General features: G+C 36.2%; 1 protein-coding gene across 2 annotated transcripts in view; it reads left to right on the top strand.

The window, feature by feature from the left end:
- Plppr4 (phospholipid phosphatase related 4) overlaps window positions 1-18,467 on the top strand; it is a 60,416-nt gene that overhangs the window by 1,072 nt on the left and 40,877 nt on the right. The window lies entirely within an intron of this gene.

The raw sequence follows: 18,467 nt of genomic DNA, 5'->3' as shown, positions 1-18,467 counted from the left end.
TGCTTAAAAATACATGACATCATCTGATTTTACATGACTTGCATCTGTGTCATGCTTATTCTGTGCTAAGCAGTATTACTGATGAGCAATTATCATGCAGATATATTTATAATGAACCTCTAACTTACCGAATGCAGCATTTGAGGGAGGAACGTTTTATGGGAGGACCATAAAGATTGACAGGTACAGGGATTGCATACACAGTGAACCATTGCACTGGGAAGACATTTTCAAGCAAGCTGTTTATTAAATTATAGGCAAAGAAAGGATTTGCTGCCTAGGTTTAGGGAAAGCAGCTTGTGTTAAGTATAAAAAATTTTCTATGCAATTAGAGTCTGGGTTGCACAGAGAATTATGACACTGTTCCTGAATTATAAAAATCTTTCCTCGGCTCTCTTCTCAGCCAAATATGGAGGTTTAGCACTTCCAAGTACAGATCGATTCTGTACTTGGTGTCCATGAAGCTTCTCGGAGTTGAAGAAAAGTCACTATCTTGATACTTGAAGGATAGGAGATTGTCAGACTGTTTTTGAAGGAAAAAACATATTTTAAAGTTCCTTTTATCTGTCATGCATTTTAAGATAATTTCAGCTTGGAGAAACATGTGTGCAACTTGCATAAGTTTCAAAGAAATGATGTGTGACATTTTCACTAGTGACCTGTAGAATTGTTTTTTCTTCTCTTCTATGAAAAAAAAATTGTGCTATTTACTTAAAATAATTAATTGGTTCATTTATCATCCTTCCTCTACTCACAAGGGACTTTGAAGCATGTTTTAGGTAATTTTTGTTGAAAAATGATATAAAAATAATTGCATATGGTTAGCAGAAAATCCCATGATCAGAAAAAGAAAAAAAAAAAAAAGGTAAAGGAACAGAAAAGCGAGATACCCACCCACATGTTCAATCTTTGGGCCACTTGTCGCACTGCTACTGTGATTTTGCACTAAAACACTTTCATTCCTGTCTGGAGCACTTATATTTATGTAAGAGAAATCAATTAATTGCTGGGTTTTCTTTCTAGGATGGTACACACCTGAGGTCAGCTAGAAGATGGATGGAAGCTCAAAGAACATACTTTGATGAAAGGAGATGCTTAAAAGGCAGCTAACTTGCTCTCTTAGAGAAACTAAGTGCACTCTTGAGGGCTCCTTAATGGGAATGCATGGCCTTTCTGTTAGAATCTTAAAAGTAAAATCGTCTTTTGCTTCATTTAAACAGTTTCTTTAGGAACAAACATTTTACAAGGAGTACATGTCTTGCATGAGTGGAAATAACCCAAATTGATTACCTTTGCTTTGTCCCCTTCTCATACCCTCTAGGATTTCCTTAGTAGGGCAAGTTATAGAAGAATGACTTGTAGACAATGGTGAAATTTGAATGGATATTATGGCACTGGATTCTGGGGGTAACAGACATCAAAGGAATAATTGTACAATAGGATTGCAATTTTCATCCTGAAACAGACGTGTATGGTAGAAATCACTCCAGAGCCTCCAGAATGCAGGAGAAAACATTAGGACACCACTTACTTAAAAGGTTGCCAGGAAGCACTACCCAGCTCCATTGAAATGACTCATTTTGAGTCAGGTGAGAACGAGCCCTACATATCTCTCAGAGGATGAGTAAACATAGCTGAATTAAAATGTCAGTAAAATGTACTAGAGTGATGACACTTTGGATGGCAGCATAGTTTCCCAAGACCTGAGTACTTAAGAAGGAAAAGTGAAACACGAGTAAATTTCTTTCCACAACATATCAACCCAAAGCATACATTTCAAGCCTCTTCTGTTACTTCAAGCCGTAATCGAAGTAAGAGGCTAACAGGGCCAGAGCTTGAGAGAAAAGCAAAATATCTGGGTCTCGTGATGCCCTAGACAATTTAAACTGACTTTCCTCAAAGTAGTCAGGCAGTTTAAATGGTTCTTCCTTAATAGGTATATCATAAAAAGGGACTTAACTGGGAAACCAAGGAAATAGAAACTTTCACTTAGACCAGAAGAGGTTGAAATTAAGTTAGATTGAATTATGCAGAAAGGAGACAGTATGATCTGGAAAGAAATGGGCCCTCCAGACAGCAAGCTGAATGGATCACCTCCTATGCCCCATGCTGCCTATGTCCAGTTTTGGCCGTGTTCCTTTTCTCATCCTCAGTTTTCTCAAATATGGTAGAAAATACATATCATTTTCTTATAGTTTTACATATATATATATTCCTATATATCATATCCATCTATATATCCTATATACAGAACTTATTTTACCCATCACTTAGAATACAGAATCCACATCTGGGAAGATAGCTCAGCAATCTAAATACCTGCCTGGCAAGCATAAGGACCCAAGTTCGATACCTGGTACCATATACTGTGCTGGCCACAAAACCTGGTGTGGTGATGCAGCCTGTAATCCCAGCCCTGGGGAGGCTGAGACAGGAGGATCACTATGAGCCTGAACTGCATAGTGAGACCCTATATCTAATTTAAAAAAAAATACAGAATCCATTAGGAGGTTACAGTATGACTGAGACAAGATAGCCCCACAATGTGTTAGTTTCTTCTCCTACACTGTCCCTATCATGGACTATTTTTTTCTAGGTTGGATGCAAGAGACCATGCTGAGAGAGTCTAACTTGGGAGCTCCCATTGTGCAGCCAGGGCCACATTCTCCTCACTTTCCAGAGTGGTTTGGTTTCTATCGGTTTCTTGAAATGTGTCTGTACCAACAAGCATGAGTAGGGAGAGTGGAGTGTTGTTTAGTTACGAAAACAAAGGCAGTCGTTTATCATCCACTAAAGCCAAATCTTACACATGCACCATCTTATTCAGTCCTTAAAGACTGTTTTATAAAAAAGGACATTGCTATCCAGGCTTTGAAGAACAGATGGAAATTCATAGACACAAACAAACTTGCCCAAGTTCACAAGCGTATTGACAAGCATGGTGAAGTTTCCTTGGAAAATGATTGACTTGCTCAGCTCAGTCTGTCTCCAAGGGGAGCTTCAAGCACAAAGAGTAGGTGGACAATATGCTCCGCACATGGACTCACCAGTCGGCTTCTAGTGGTCCCCAAACAAGTGCCCCCAGTTACGGAAAGAACAGGGACACTGACAAGTCATTGAAAGAGTGTCAGGGTATCTCTAACATGTCTGTGTGGGTAGGGAACCAGGTGTCTGCACCAAATCCCAGAAATCTTGATACAGTTCACCACCAAACTTGGTGATAAGAAAAGCATTAAGTAAAAAACTGTATTATTTGTCTTCTGAGAGAGAGGTTTGTGTTTGACTAACGTCACATGGTAGTTTGAAAAACACATGATGATTTCCAACAGAGCACGTCACATTAGGAAGGATTTGGATAGTTCAGTTTTGTACTGTTCAACCTGGGGTAAGAAAGGTCAGGTCATGAAAGGAACTCTTAAAAGAGCATATTCAGGACTTTCTTAGGTTGAACAGAAAAGCAGACAAAAGGCAGTGTTCCCCTGAAGAAGAGATTCTCTTTGCCTTTAAAGTTCCACAGCATTCTCCAAGTGATGGTTGTATCAGTTACAGTGCTGATGGCAGCCATGTATAGAACTGGCGAAAGGTCTTTCAGGCTAAGTAGGCCAATATGACGGCTAGCAAGGGTGGTTGTCTTGGTACTGAATACATTTTATTTATGCTATGCATTGTAATAGTACCTCTATGCTCAGACTCACAACTATTTTCTCAATCATCCTGTTCAGAGATCAATTCAATATATAATGGGAACACATGATAAATTATATTTTAAGCCAAAAATAATATTCTAATGTAAGATAAATTAGGAAGAGATTCTTTTCCTTTAACTATTTTGCTTTATGATGTACTTTTAAAGTACTACTCTGAATTATTTAGGTAGAAGAGTTGTCTCTGACCTATATCCAAAGATATTTTTGCAGGTATATAGACACAGATAGGACTCTGAAGTATCTTGTGTTCATGTACACAAAACACACACACACACACACACACACACACACACACACATTCACACATGCACATGTGCACAGACATGTAAACACAGATGATATGAGTATATCATCTCTCTCTTAGCATAAAATAATAGGACCTGAATCATATAGTCAGAACATTTTATCCTCAAAAATTAAAATTATATATTTATTTTTTTTTTTTTGAAGTATGGAGGATTGAACTCAGGACCTTGTGCTTGCCAGGCAAGCACTTATTCTACTGAGCTATCTCCCCAGCCTTAAGTAAAAATTTGTTAAAATGTATTTAATTATAGTAAATATTAATTTACATGATCTCTGTTGCATCTCATGTTCCATGTGACAATTATGCAATTCACTTGCTCTTTCACTTGGAAATACAGAAAATTTATTTGAATCCCAAATCAGTAGAAAATACACCATCACAACATTTCTACATTACATGTACTAAAATAGCTATAGGGTTCTTTTTTGCCTGTTCTAGAGGAATATTCTGCTCAAGAAATGTTCTAAACTCTGTCAACAGAAATGAGCTGGCAGATCTTTCTTCCTTTATTAGAGTCACATGATGCTCAAAGTCTGACCCAAAAGAAAAAGTAAAGAAGAAATAATAGATTCCTAGGTTTTACATAGAGTTACATGAGGGCATTTCTGTAAATATCAGATATTGAATATAGAACCCACTATTACAGAATTATATTATTCTATTCTATACCATTCCACTTCATTCTATTCTATTCTTAAGCACAATTTCTGTCTTACTGCCACTGTAACCAAGTCATTCAAAATATTCTCTATCCTAGTTTCCTATCAGGTAAAATATAGCTGCATTTGCCAATTTCAGAGGAATTTTCATGTTGATAGTGACAATAATCATAATAAAAATAACAAAAGAGATAGCCAATTTCAAGTCAGTTTCAAATAATGACTGCCTGGGTACATTATCCTTAGTCCTAAGAACTACGATACACAGATGATATTATTATCTTTTCTTTGTAAAACAGAAAACTGTAGCTCAGTGATCCCTATGTATTTACCTGTGATACTTAGCAATTAAGTGAGGGAGCTAAGACTTGTATGCTTCTCCATTTCACCCATGCATGGTGCTTATTCCATGCTGTGCCATTGTCAGTAACAATGCTAAATTTACTGATGATATGGGTTTGAGACACGTACCTCTCCCAAGACTTGGTATAAACTTGGAAGAACTGCAGTTGGGGCTCTGATAAAAGTTATGAAAGAAGAAAGATTTCTCTACATTAGGCTACTAAATTTGACTTGATTAGTGCCATTTTCTACTTAGCAGTAACCACTTTAGTTCTGGTATAGATGTTTGAAGGTATGATGGTCATCCTCCTAGAAACTTCCCTTTGGCAAGCATAAGCAGCTCCCATAAGTCCCCTGTGAGGATGAATGAGGAGCAGTAAGCAAGAAGGGACAGAAAACTTAGGACAAAATAAAGTATAGGAAACAGTTTCAGCTCTACAACAACTGAGTGTACAGGAAAGGATCGCCCTAAGATCACAGAAGCAGACCAAGCAAAGTTGGGTGAAAAAGTGTGAGAAAACTGAAGGTGGGAAGGAAATGTGTGTGTTGGGGATATGTTCTGGGTGTGAGGAAATCACAGGGACTTCTTTAGCCTTCAGTGGCTTATCATGTTTAAAAGAATTTGAGATATAGATACTGCTGTTGATTCTCGGGATGTATTACAAATATTCATAGTGAGCAGATTTCTCCTGTATATGTATGTACACCTGAAGCATAGGCTCTTTCTCAAGTAAAGTGTCATTTTTAAAAAGGGAATGGATACCTTATTAGAGAATATAAAACTCATATAGAATTAATTCTAATAAAATATGTAACATCTGGTCTGCTTCTTCTATTATTTATAATAAAATTATAGCTTTGAAAGTTTCAGTTATGTAAATATAATACTAAGGTTAAGATTGAATCGAGAACAGAACCTCTATCTACTGATTCCTGTGCTAGCTCTCTTTTCTGAAAACTTCTATTTCTACAATTCTTTATACTGGAAAGTTTCCCTCTGGATTATAATGCTTAAAATATATAATATATTCCATTTCTATATGTGAACAAATTGCACTAGCTCTTTGGGCTAAGTTTTAAGCACATTCCATGACATCACCCCTTGTTTTAAATGATATGCTAAAACAATTAGGAATGCAGTTTCTACTTTTCCAAATTGCTGACTCTCTGAGGAAAATAACTAAAACCAATATTATAAATTATATTCTACATCTCACTACCCAACTGATAACCAATAATTTCTTATACAACTGTGCCACTTATTATTTTTCTTGACATAAGGCCTCAGATAGTAAAGGAAAAAAACTGGAACGACTGAGTATGTTTTACATCAACAATTACATAATAACTTTGAATTTTTCATCACATCTTAATGTAAATTTTCACTATTCTATCTAATTTAATCTTTAAACACAAGCAAGGAGCAGATATTAACTCTCTTTTAAGGATTAAATAATAGATGCTTAGGGGAATCTAGGAAATTGCCTAAAACTCAACTAGTGTTATTCTTCCATCTTGAATAGAATAAAAAATAAAGTTTGTATTTAAACAATAAAATCTGTTAATGATGAGCATCATGAACTTCCTAACTCTGATTCCTTCTAGAACAGATTAATTGAGAAATATATGTCAAGAGAACTATAGACTGAAATAATTTGTTCAAGGTCAAGTGGACTTTGGAATATGGATGCTGAGGCGAGAAATGCTAAATTTGACATAATTAATGTTACAGAGTTTTTCCTCTCAGTAATTAGACTCAGAACCAGCTTCTACACAGCTCCATTGTTGTCTGTTTGCCATTTAAACAGAAAACAGTATCCATCAATACAAAGGAGGATAATTGCTTTTTTATCTGTTGTAACACATGGCTTTTTCTTGTTTTAAAACTGATTTACTACCTGGGCATAAGTTAAAGAGGAATGCAAATAAGTAAAATCAATGTAATTTCTGTAAATAATGAAGAAATCAGTACATTCAACAAAATAATGCTGTTTGAAAGTGAGAACAATGGAGATATGCTTGGATGCACTGTCTGCAGTTCAATCATCTCTCCAAAAACTGTGTTGTGGGATTGCTTGCCCGACACAGGCTTCAGAAGGTAAAAATCTCATGCACTGAGCCCTCAAAAGACCAGTCTTGCATTAAGCATTCTACAATAAACTGTGCCAAATTAAAATTCTGGGGATTGATCTGCAGTGCATTTAACAACAATTTATTTATTCATTGAATAAATATTTACTGATTGCTTATGATATGCTTTACAGTTAAATTAATGGAAATAACATGGAACCATTTTCTGGCACACTTCCTAGTTTATAGTAGAATTCTAATAATTTTTCAGTGAATGTATGGAATCAAATGTGACTAATAATACAAACATAATTTATTTCATTGACCATCTTTTTCTTTAGCTTGTGGAGTCATTTTTGTTTGTAAAGTGATAAAGCATGCCCACTTCTAACACATTGCTCTGCCTGGTAGATTGCTCAACAATTGAAGATTAAATCAATGATGATAGTCTAGATGAGTCCTCTATTTAAAATTATAATTATTTGATGATCCAGGGCATAACTATGGATTGCTTGAGATTTAAGATTTTAAAGAAGCCATTATTCTGCATGCTGCGCCGGCCCTGCCCCCAGGCCTGCTGAGTTAGTGATGGAGTTTGGGCATGGTGGTGCACACCTGTAATCCCAGCACTAGGGAGGCACAAATCTGGAGGATCACTACGAGTCTGAGCTGTGTAGTGAGACCTGCAAAAAACAAAAAGAAAAACAAAAATTAAAAAAGAAAGAAAAAAAAAAGAAGGCATCTTTTTCTTTTTCTTTAATTTAGTACAGGGTCTACAAGGTCTCACTACGTAGATCAAACTCATAATGCTTCTCCTGTTTTCAGCCTCCCAAGAGATGGGATTACAGATGCGCGCCACCATGGCCAGTCTCAGTCATCATCTCAGTGCGCCCGGGGGCAGGGCCGGCACTGTATGCTGGGGATCGAACCCCAGCTGCTGCGCTCTGCCTATGTAGGTGCTTTAGTCCGCTGAGCTACCAGGCCAGCCCTTGCCATTGTTAAAACAGAATATACAGTTTTAATTGTCGTAGAAAACTACTTTTTTACATAAGGCATATAAACCTGCAGTTCTTTTGTACCTGTGCAATGAAGAAACCCACTTCTACTTTACCAGAGAATTTACATTTTTATATATACTGTTACTTGATCTACTTATTTGCTTTGTGATCTTGAGCAAGTAATTTACTTCCTCCAATCTTTATTTTCCTTCTTTGAAAAGTATTTTAAGTGGGTTAAGGTTTTTGAGACTAAGAATATAAAAGTCATAGCCAATAAGTTCTAGGATTTTTTTGTTTGTTTGTTTGGCTGGCTCAGGCTGCCTTAAGGGTGGGTCTGGTAAGGCAAGTGGAGGTGGAGATCGAGCCGGGGGTCCCCTGTGCCTGACTGGGTTTTGCAGTTCAGGCACTTAAACAACTGAGCTAACCCACAAGCCCCCATAACCAATAACTTCTAAAGCAGTCAGTGACTAATGAATTTTCTCTTTCCTACCTTTGGGTATCTATCCTATAGTTTACACAAAGTAGACTTTCTCTGTGGCTTCAGATATTATTGGGTTTTCTCAGAAAAGTGTTGGCTTCCTGATTTTATTTTCCTTTGGCATTATAAAGTTAGGTGTATTTTAGAAAATGTGCATGCAATAACAACATTTGCTCATACCAAGCACCTTCTGCATGCAAAGCTGTAATACTTTACACCAAGTCCTGGGCTCAGAGATGCTGGTAGCCCATATTCTGTGACACCCTGCCATTCTAACTTTTCAAAGCAATTTGGCACAAGATAAAAAGTTATGAACATCAGGTTTTGGCCCATGTTAATTGCATGTTTTCCTACATTTAATCATCCCTGAAATAAAGAATATGTTTTACAAAAAATGGTGAGTGGAGTCAAAGGATAATCTCCTCTTTGGAAGTAGGTTACTTAATTTAGGCTAACCATATGAGATTCGTGGAACTTTTTGTAAAGAAACTATGTACAAGGAGCCAGCGAGATAGCTGAACAGCATACACAGTACGTGGCAAGTGCTAGGTCCTGAGCTCAATCCCTAGTATAAAAAAAAAGAAAGAATATGAATCCCAGAAGTTAGAAACACCCTAAAGAACTGGATAGTGATCTGAAAACACTTGCATTCTAACAAGTGAGATTTAACAAATTAAAATGTGGAGAATGTTCACTGGGAAGGTTTGGGCATAATAATAAGTTCTTCCTGAGGAAATCTTATTTTTTTTAAAAATAGGCAACAATTGGTACATACTATGCAGAGATAAATATTTTGAAAACTTTTTACTATAAAAGTCCATTGGGAGTATAGCTTCTATAAAATTTACATGAATAGAGAAAATGTATTTGATGATAGCAGATTCTCCAATATTTAAGTCACAGACTATGTGGTTAACTCATGGATACTATTAGTTAAGGTGTCCTTTTAGATGGTTGGACCAGGAGATAACAAAGAATTCTTCATTTTACTCATTTTTATTCCCAGCCTCTGGAAAAGTACAGATAACAAGAAGTAGATGGCATGCTCTTAAAATTTTTTGATTTGTTAATTGTTTCTCTGGTTGAGAAATTGAGAAAGCTAATTAAGATGGTTAATCTAAAAACTAAGAGGGACAGAGCATGGCCTGAGCTTCAGATTTGACCTTGGTCTTTGCTTCATTCTGCTACTATTAATAGAGTTCTGTTTAGTAATATTCATCAGTGGGAAGAAACTGCCAAGATTCGTCTCAAATGTTTATTCCAACATGACTAAGAAAGGCTAAGTGTAGTGCATACTATAAAATTGCTCTTTGTGATTTTAAAAAACACTAAAAATACTCACTTCAAGGCTCTCTGCATATCTGCCCCAAGAGGCTTTCTCTTTTCTGCCGCTTCCTTCTCTTCACTTTCTTATAATTTCAGAAAGGAGAGCAGAGAGAACAGAAATGGGCAGTGCACATTCTCCTGGGATCTGGTCTTGAAGTACAGAAAGACTTTTGTAAATGAGCTTCTGGGGCAAGGGTGTAGCTCAGCATCCAGGGCCTGGATGGCAAGTGCAAGACCCAGGGCTGGATTCCCGCTCCAAAGAAAGAAAGTGTGGGGGTTCTGTTTCATGGATTCCCATGGCTGTTTTTATCATTTTCCAGAGCAGGTTAAGAGCCAGAGTGGGTACATCAATGCCAAGTCCAGTCAGGAGCTGTTTGATATGACACAGAGAAGCCTATGAGATTTTGCTCTGAATAGTTGATAGGTCAGAAAACATATCAGGTACATAACAAACACTCAAGAAGTATTTGTTAAATAAATTAACTACTGCATAACAGAAAATGTGAACTTTCATAGTATTTGAGCAGCTTAATAAGTTTGATACATGATTTTAATATAGTATAAAAATAATCTCAAATACTGATAACCATTAATTAAACAATTGCTCTGTATATAACATATATAAAATATAGACATTTACTTCTCTTAATACTATCTCTCAAAATACAGAATTTTCAGTTAGGTCTCATTTATTCAACATTATTCCAATGGTAATTTCCCCCTAATTCCTGTTTTCTTTAATATTAAGAAAAATGTATTTTAAAAAAATAAAAATGTGTTGAACCACAAATATACCACATATTCTCTTTATAAGGCTGTTCAGGTAAACTTCTATATGCATTATATAAATAAGATAAACTACCAATAACAAAATAATAGGGGCCTGGGTAAATAGGTCAGTAGAATAAGTGTTTGCCTGGCAAGCACAAGGTCCTGAGTTCAATCCCCAGTACCACAAAAATAAGTTAATTAATTAATTAATTAATATTCAAGCTGAAAATATATTCATTTTAGAAAATACCAAAATCATATCCATAATACCACTTGGGAAAGTGTGAGATAGCATTCTCAGCATGCAAAGAAAAATGATCTCCCTATTTGGTTCTTTTCCAAGTTATTGGGAAGGCACATATCAGTGGCCAAAGTTCTAGCAAGAGGCTGTCTGTACAGTAATTACAACATGGAATCAGGAGCCAGATTCCTTGAGTTTGCCATTCAGCTATGTAAGCTTTCATGCTTTGTGTCATTTCTCTGTGTCTCTCTTCCCCTATCTGTAAGACAACAATAATAACAGCACATTCACCAACCAGGTGTTGTGAAGGGTGCGTGAAATGAGAAACATAAAGTCTTTTAAATAGTACCTGGCAGATTTTAGTAGCATTAAATTACTATTAGTACCATATTCTTAAAAGTCAGCATTACGTTATTAAGGAAGAGAAATTATAGCTGAAATAAAAAATTCAAAAGCAATTATTTTTGACACTTTGCCAGCCTCCAGTCTTAGTCTCTAATTTGGGTTAAAGAACAAAATGCTTCCCTATACTTGAGTGTCTAATTATGTAAGAAGAAAAAAATCTTCAATACCTAGGGATAAAACTTACGATTGCAAAACTTACTACATTAAGCCTAATGCTAGATCAATAGTCAGATAATAAAACAACCACTTATTATTTTAGACTTTACTGTTAAATCATTAAGTGATTGTAACTAGTCTTTTTAGAGGTACAAAGGCATAGCTCATACTCAAGCATAAAGATACAGAGGAACAAGTTTTTCCCATTAGACCTAACACATGTATTAGGCCTAGCAGCCACTCTCTTTTAATTGCTCTTCCTATCGGAATACTTCATTTGAGTTTCTAGTGTTCTATAACACTACAAAATCAATAGAATTCTATAAATTCAAAGCAGAAAGCATCTTCTTGTGGTAGAAGTAAATTAGGATCTTTTAATTGGGAAATCTTCTTAACTGCACTATAAAAACTAAATATTTGGTATGATTCTTCAAATTATAGAAATATTTGATAATTCCAGCTACCATGAGGGCACCCAGTGTGTTAAGAATAACGACAAGAATACTTTCTCTGTTCTGAAGGGCCGGCCAAATAGCTCAGGGGATTAAAGGGCCTGCAAGCAGACGCAGAAGCCAGGGAGGGGTTCAATCCCAAGGCCTATAGTGCCTGGGCCTGCCCCAAGGGCACGCTGAGACAGCGATTGAGACTGGGCATGGTGGCACATGCCTATAATCCCAGCTCTTGAGAGGCTGTAAACAGGTGGATCACCATGAGTCCAATCTAGTGGTGAGAGCCTGAACACCCTGTAGACTTTTCCTTAAAATAAAAATTAAAAAAAAAAAAAAAACCTTCTTATTGAAACACTTGCTACTCACATGAGCGTTGCTAGGATCAAAGCATGCGTGGGTCCTACTGAGCACCAGGGGCAGTGGTCCAAAAGAAACCTTGGAGACAAGGAAAACTTCGGACCCCAAGTGTGCCCAATTGGTGGTATTTTATATTCTATATCATTCCCTAGGGAAGAGAATAATGAAGATAAAAGCAGGAAATGACCAAAATATAACTTAAAACTTTTAAGATATTACTCAAAAAGTGAAAATATAAAAGAATGACCTTGGAGAACTGCAAAAAGGAAAAACAAGTAAGAACTTGGAATACAGTATCAGTGTGATTTGAAAGTGTCTGCCACCCCTTCATGCCTAGTGCCACTTGGACCTCTCACATGTGGCCATCTCCTCCTCCTGTCCTTCCAATGTGCATTCACGCTGAAGCCTGGGGCTAGCTTTTCCTGAAAAGCACTAGAGTGGTACCAGATGGCGACATATGACAGACCAGCAGCAGGATGTAATGGGGTACATGCTTCCAGGAACTCAGCAGACCAGGTTTCAGCTATTGGTTTTGCTTCTTAAAAATCAGACATGCTGCTTACCTAATCTGGGGCAAGGTCTTTATGTTGAAATTTATCTTAAAATTTATCTCATGGAAGTTGTGAGAGTTAAATTAGATAATTAGGCTAAACATCTAAAAATAACTCAGAAAGTGTGTTTTTCCTTTTAGGCATGAATAAATTATAAATGCTACTTTTAAATTGAAAGGAATTGAACTCTAGAAAGGCAAGATCCCCTGACTTGAACAAAAGAAGGGATTTCCATGTTGGAGTAATAAAGAAAAATTGAGTAGAAAAATTGTTTAAGAGTATTAAGAGTTGAAGACAACACACTGGTCTTTTTAAAAACGCGCACATTCCCTATAACACCCTCTTTTCTTTGTGGGAATCTCAACCATCATAGCAGTAAAGGAAACACAAATTAGATACTCATTAGAAAGCAGTTTCCAGGGCTGGGGAGATAATTCAGTGGTCTAAGCGACTGCCTGGCAAGTGCAAGAACCAGAGTTTGATCCCCAGTTTCCCGTGCGGTGCTGGCCCTGGAAACCTGGACGTGCTGTGTTGCCCAGAAACTGGGTGTGGTGGTCTTAAATAATTCCAGCCCTGGGACGCTGAGACAGGAGGATCACTGCGAGTCTGAACTGCATAACAGGACCCTGTATTAAATGAATCAATAAGTAAATAAACAAATAAGTGAAAAAGCAGTTTCCAGCGTAGTTCCAGGATTTGGTGCTATCGCTTTATGGCTTGTCACTTTTGTGAAAACTGTGTAACTTCCTTCTGCCTCAGGTTTTACATCTGGAAGTTGGAGATATTAAGAGACACATAGATTTTATAGGGTAGACATTGATGTGGCAGTTGACTAAACTTAGCAAAGCACAGAGCACCTAAGTCTTTCACGTATGTCACATGTTAATAAGAAACTGTTTATGCTTTAAGTTTCTTTACTAGTAATTGCCTGATTTCTTTCCAGTAGGTTCAGTAAATATTTAATGCATGCCTCAAACAATCAAGGCACTGTGTGAGTGATTTTTAAATATCTGATTTTAGGACAAAGTCCTCTAATATACAAATGGCTACAATAGTTATACATGATACGCAAGAGGCAGAGTCTTCAATTCTAAGTGAAGAGAAGAAAACATATCAAGTAGAAAAAAAATAAGAAACAGGAAAAAGTAAATAGCTTAATGAAAATGCAACATACAGCAGAGATTAGAGCTTGTCTTCCCCCCTATCCTGCTACTTGGGATCAAACTCCGGACCTTGAGCTTGCCAGGAAGTTGTCTTTTTGATACATAAGTATAATAAGAACATGGGCTGTGACTTTGGGTTAGAAGAGTGGACTATAGATATACAATAAAATTAAATAAGAAAAGCCACCTGAGGCCATGCTATTAAAGCAGGACTTTATTAAGTGCATGTTTAAATGTGAATTCTAGGAAAAAAATTCTAGGAAAATTAGCCTGTAAGCATTATGGAGGATGAAACAAATTGTGGGGGGGAAAGAGAGATAGAAAAACCTAATGCTTTGGTTTGGTGTGACTGACAGTGTGAAAAGGACTGACAGGAATATCTGTTAAGTCGTGACGTATGTGGAGAACTTTAGAATTAGGTGTCTGTGTAAGAAAGCCTTCATCTCCTTGATAGTTGAGGCCCAGAAAGGATGAGTGACCTGCTTAAATTCCAAAAGCCAGCAGAACAAAAAGGGAGAAAAGGGCTTTTCCTGGTTTGGAGGCCAGCGTGGATTTCCTGCAGTCACAGGGCCCTCATTTAATTTGTATCTATAGATGTTAATATATGTAGGAAAAGCAGTGTTTAGACCTTTAATAATGTTACAAATTCATTCTGACCTGTTTTCCTTTATTTTTAAATTTTTTTTAATTATTATTATTTTTTTAGGAACCAGGGATTGAACTCAGGCCCTTGCACTTGCCAGGCAAGCGCTTATTCTATCGAGCTATATCCCCGGCCCCCCATTTTCCTTTAATAACACTAAAACTGTTAATATATTTATATTATCTGTATTTTTGAGACTTGATATGACTATCCTGAATATATCACAATTAAGTCAAAAGGAGCTTTATAGCCTATAAAGCCTTCTGCTGTAGTTTCACTACTCATCATTAATATTTGAAAGGAACTGTAGAAACTATAGGATGTCATTGAAGATCGTACTGCAGAAAATAGAAAATTCCCTTATCATATATATTGACCAGTGATAGCCTTATTGGTCACAGTTTTTAGTAAAATTGTTCTGATCTGTTAATACTTTTTCTAGTTTGAATTTCATTTCCATACATTGTATTATTATTTTAAATGTAATATGTTATATGATATATATTCCAGTTCTGTTTTCAATTTAATATTAATATTAAAAAATCCATTTGAACTCCATTCTTTGACTTCTGTGATATTACTTATATCAAAATATCACATTAACTTTGAAATTTCTTGCACATGTGTTGTTTTTCTAAAGAAAGAATACTGCTAATTACATCATCTGGCACCAATGACATGAGCTTTGTACCACCAACCATAAAGCTCCCCCTTGTTTCAACAATGGTATTTTGCTTTCTTTTGGAAAGTTGTGTTTAAATAACTAAAGGCATCTCAGCTTCAATATTTCCAAAGCAGAGCTTTAGATTTCTCTTGCCCAAAGATTTCTCAGTCTTCCCCATTGCAGAAAATGACACTGCTGACAAAATTGCTCAAATTCCAAACCCTTAAACCTTTGTTGTTTTCTCTTCCTAATGATCAACAGGTGAAATCCTGTCATTTCTATGTCTAAATCTATACTGAGAGTATGCAGATTTCCCTACAGCTCTAGCCCTATGGCCTACAAAAATTTATCACCACTCTTTGCTGGAATTCTGGATCTGCCAAATAGACACCATACTGTAATACCCATGAGTAAAAAAAATTTCTATTTGGTTTGTTGTTCTATGCTTTACATTTACAGAAGTGCCTATCACGAGGCAATCAATAAACATTTCTTGAGTTTTGAAGAGCCTTCTAAGTTTTCACCCTGCTTTGCTTTAGACCCACTACAGGTCATCCTCAATTTAACAGCTGGAATGATCTCTGTGAAAATATTTTAATTAATGTAACATCTCTTTTTTAACCTCCAAAGTGTTTCTCATCTTCTGTGAAAAGCCTAATCCTAAATCCATTTATCTGACTCTATCTTATGTCACTTCTTTCATTTGGTTATGCTTTTTGTCTGATTTCTGCACAGTACCTTTTTCTTGGCAATTCAAGTCTCTGTTTCAGTGACCCCGAGTAAGAGAGGTCTTCTTTGATCAGAAATAAGAATCTACCACAGCATTAATACAGCCATGTTCTTTAGAAAATGTGTTTTTGTGGTATTATTTTTTAAGTTATTGTTATCTGCCTTCCTCAACTACAATGGAATCTATAAAATAAGGACTTTGTTTTTTCACACAATCATGCTTCCAGGATATTTAACAAGGCCTAGTATTTGTAGGTTCTCAATAGGTACTGCTGAGAGAATAGGTACATGAGCCATTCCTCTGCACCCTCCCACTCACCCACATGCGCACCCAGCAGCCCTTTCATCCTTGGGCTATCTCCCTTAGTACACTTGAATAGATTATGAAGCAGTCACCCATAAGATCTAATGGCCTTTACTAAGGAAGATTTAATTTATTTTCATATTTCTAATGTTGAGAAAATTTTGTTCATCTTTCTGCAGAAGAGAACGTATTCACCTTTAAGGGACATGAACTTTTAAAAGTGAGTTGATTGGTTGTCATTTGTATGGACCTTGAAGGTCTCAGGTTAGAGACCCCACTTACAAAATATGTGTACAAAACCTTAGAAGGCATCCAGGAAACAGGAAAGATAATGAGTTATTTAATGTGGCTTGCAAGTGAAATATTTAGCACTCAAATTAATAAAAGAAACTCTTCTGTATTTCTAGAAACCATATATTTAAGATAATGTCTCTGTATCCTATGTGATACATGTTTTTAAGAATTTACAAATAGAAAATTTTAAATAAAGGTTTGACTTAACACTCTCCCTAGTAATTGATGCTATTTAGTTATTATCTATAACTGTCATTCACAGTGGTTAGGACATTAGACTTTGAAACTAAAATTCAAGGCTTTAAAATCCACGGCTGTCATTTACTATTGGTGACTGCTTATCACTAACAAAATGAAGTTAATTATAGCACCTAACTTCTATCCCACTAGAAAATGTTAAAATAAGTGAGTTAAAATTAATGAATCAAATCAACTAAAAGGTTTGAACAATATTTTCTGATAGTAAGTATTAATTGATGCATTTGCTAAAATAATGTGGGTTTAAGTGGAAATTTCAATCATGTACAAGCACCATGAAATATATCAAGATTGAAAGCTACTATTCTGGCATTATAGAAAAGAAGAGAGGAGAACTAATCAGACATTTTTCATGATCAAAGAATCATGCAGGGGCCAGGGAGGTGGCTCAGGGGAATAAGCACTTCCCTAGCAAGCACGAGGGTCTGAGTTCAGTCCCTGGTTCCTTCAAAAGAAAGAAAAGAAAGAAAGAAAGAAAGAAAGAAAGAAAGAAAGAAAGAAAGAAAGAAAGAAAGAAAGAAGAAAGAAAGAATCATGCATGGGGAAAATGTAAAGGATTTGATATATTTTTTGTTCTCTAGAAAACATCTGAAAAGCTGAGCAATAATGCCAGATTAATCATACATTACTAATTTTTCCAATAAAGCAAATTATCAACTCGTTTAAAAAAGATCTCTTCAGACTTTGGGCTGGAGAGATAGTTAGATGGAATAAGTGTTTTCCTAGCAAGTGCAAGGTCCTGAGTTTGATCACTGGTACAAATAAATAAATAAATAAAATCCCAGGATAGACTATGTAATGCGGTCTTATTAATTAATTTTTTTAATCAAACAACTAGAAATAATAGGTGGCCAATAATGTCTTTATCAAAAAATCTATCCTGTTTCATTAAATAAATATTGTATCTTCCACAAATAAAGCTTTAAATAAAGCTTTCATTTGTTTTTTACCTTGTTTATTAATATAATTTAGATGTACATATTGATCATATTCATCAAAAGGAGCATGTACCTGTACATGATATATCTTGATTCTTTTTTTTCCTCTAATCTCCTCCTCTATGTTTAACCCCTTTTCCCCTCCTTATTTAATTTTTTAAAAAAAATGTATTTAGTATGGGGTCTACAGGGCCTACAGGGTCTCACTACATAGATTGGACACTGACCCTCCCGTTTTCAGCCTCTCAAGTGCTGGGATTGCAAGCGCGCACCACCGCTCCCAGTCTCAATCACAACTTAGTGCACCCCATGGGCAGGACTGGTGCCACAAGTCAGGAATAGACCCCAGGCCACTGCACTCTGCCTAAGCAAGCACTTTAATCTGCTGAGCTATCTGGCCAGCTCTCCCCTCCTTATTTAGAAAGGTTCTGTTTTCATTCTCTTTATCTTTTATCTTATTTTTCCTCCTCCTTTCTTTCAGAAATTCCCTCTTTCCCCTTCCTAGTTCCCATTTCTTTTGAACTTCACAATCCCTTTTACACACTTTAGTCGTATTTACACTTACACCACAGGGACAATGTGATGTTTACTCATGGGTCTGATTTATTTCACTTAACAATATAGTCTCATGGTGCACCCATTTCGATATAACTGTCT

The sequence above is a fragment of the Octodon degus genome, unplaced genomic scaffold (assembly GCF_000260255.1).
Source record: "Octodon degus isolate 3935 unplaced genomic scaffold, OctDeg1.0 scaffold00074, whole genome shotgun sequence".
Taxonomy (NCBI): Eukaryota; Metazoa; Chordata; class Mammalia; order Rodentia; family Octodontidae; genus Octodon; species Octodon degus.
The sequence above is the reverse complement of the archived record's forward strand: the minus strand, read 5'-3'. Positions and strand labels throughout refer to the sequence as shown.